Source organism: Brassica oleracea, unplaced genomic scaffold (genome assembly GCF_000695525.1).
Source record: "Brassica oleracea var. oleracea cultivar TO1000 unplaced genomic scaffold, BOL UnpScaffold01020, whole genome shotgun sequence".
In the NCBI taxonomy this organism is placed as follows: Eukaryota; Viridiplantae; Streptophyta; class Magnoliopsida; order Brassicales; family Brassicaceae; genus Brassica; species Brassica oleracea.
The window spans coordinates 1-2,262 of record NW_013617594.1 but is presented as its reverse complement, the minus strand read 5'-3'; the positions used below and the strand labels follow the sequence as shown (position 1 = coordinate 2,262).

At 35.2% G+C, this 2,262-nt stretch overlaps 1 long non-coding RNA gene across 1 annotated transcript; it reads left to right on the top strand.

Moving 5' to 3' along the window:
- Positions 1–492: 492 nt before the first annotated feature.
- On the top strand, positions 493–1,909 carry LOC106320682. Its single transcript, XR_001265895.1, has 4 exons — positions 493–980; positions 1,073–1,183; positions 1,305–1,463; positions 1,688–1,909. It is a non-coding gene; the product is annotated as an uncharacterized LOC106320682 (long non-coding RNA).
- Positions 1,910–2,262: the final 353 nt, after the last annotated feature.

The following is a 2,262-nucleotide window of genomic DNA, read 5'->3' as shown; positions in this document are numbered from 1 at the left end:
ATACACTAAATGTATGCTAACTTCTATAAAATAATACAACATATATATCGAAGAATCCACTAATATTATACTACGAATTTGTAAAATAATGCAGTATACACATCGAAAAATACACTAATATTATGCCACACCACATTTGGGAAAGACAACCTTCGTAGTTGTCTAAGTGTATTGTTAATAACCGTCAGTGTACACCATAATTTTAGTAATGTAATCACAATTCATATATTATTTACAACTATCAATTGGTTTTTAGTAATGCAATAAAGAATCATATTGTATATTGTATGAAAGGATCCAAATAATAAATAATGGCATTACATGTAATTAGTCTAGGCAAGAAAGAATTATTTAATAAAGGTTGTGAGAATGATTCTCATGATGACACATAAGTAATGGCATTTTGGTTAATCACACATAGAGATAAGATAAGGTTAATTGTTAATAATGTTTCTCAGATAATAAAAAAGATATCAGATCAAAAATCTCAACCTGGCGACTCTCTTCAACTTCCCCATCTCCATCTATATAACCCTTTGGCTACTTACAAAGCTCAAGTATTCTCCAAACCTATATGAAATACCCACCGCAGCTATGGCTGGACAAACTCCAACTCAACTGCACGAAACCCAGTCGAGCCGTGTTGAAACCCAGTTGAGGCGTGTTGAAGAAGAGTTAGAGTTTGTATTATGATCAGAGTACGCAAATCTCTGTATAGATCGACCGTTTAGATCCCTGCAACTGAATCGCCACGGCCGAAGAGACGACTTAGCAGAAGATTAAAGATGTTTTTTCGTTAGAGAACTTTCGTATTGAATCTCTTCATAAACTCTTGGCAAGCTTATGTTAAGTTTAATTTTCTAAATCTGATCTGATTTGATTCGATATTATAAATCGATGAAATTAACCTTTTAAATTTAGTCATGAATGAAAATTTCCTTTGAGATTAGGAAGCAGAAGTATATTGAAGCTCCAGATTGGTAATGATTTGTTTGAAAAAAAAAACTATTGCTCGAATGTTGGTATGTCTATGCTCTTTCTTGATTAATAGTGTTTGTATGATTTTTTGCAGAAATGACAAAGCAAAATCTGCTCAAATATTAGCCACAGACCTGAAAGTTTTTGCGGCTTTCAACCAACTTTACAAAGAGATCACTCAGCTTCTGGCTCTAGAGAATTTTAGGTAAATTTTCTGTTCACTTTATATAACTGAATTTTCTAGAAAGCTTACACTTTGGTGCTTAAGAGTGTGTGTGTGTTTCAAAAAAAAAAAGACTGTGTGTGTGTGTTTGATATCTCCACAGGGAAAACGAGAAATTGTTAAAATATGGTGATACAAAATCAGCCAGGAATATAATGTTTACTGAGTTGCAGAAGCTGATCGAGGGAAATCCTTTGTTTGATGTGAAGCTTCCCTTTCCCAGTTTCAAGGCTTCCCAGCTCAGAACTTTGATCAATCAAAGGTGAATTTTCTATATTTTTCTTCAAACAGAAGGGTCAAGTTTTCAATGTTATTTTATGCGGAATATTACATCTCGAATTGGCAGAACCAGCTATGTCAACGAGGCCAGATCTAGAGTTCAACACATCAACCAAATTGACAAAATTATCCATCTCTTTTTTGATGTATGCCATCAAAACTTAATTTAATCTTTAACTCGAGTCCTGAAATGGCTTTTTGTTGCAGGTTGTACAAAGTCTTGAACATTCTTGAGTTCAGTAGCACGAGGCAAAATATGCCACTAATAGTGCATGATAAAGATGGGAAACTCTGACTACTTTTTGAAGGACCAAATAAGTAAGTGTGACTGGTGCCTTCATATAACAAAGTATACATATCTTCCTTTTCAAATTATTTTATGCCACTTCCTTTTCAAAAATTTTGGAGAATGCATGCTTGATCATTCACTACAAGAAAACAACGGTATTCTGACGGACATTCCGACAGAAAATGAAATCCTCGGAATATACCGAGGAATTTCAGAGGAAATTCCGAGGAAACACAAAATTGGGGTTCCTCGGAATTTCCTCGGAATATACCGACGGAATTCCGAGGAAACCTCAGTCCGTCGGAATATTCTGAGGAAATTCCAAGGAAAAATGTGTTCCTCGGAAAAAACCGATGAATTCCGAGGAAATATTATAGCCGTTGGAGAGCCGTTGGGGGATTTTACAAAATTCCGACGAACTAGCCTTTTCCGTCGAAATTCCGACTGGAATTCCGTCGGAATTTCCTCGATCTGTCGGCAGGATTTAAACTAT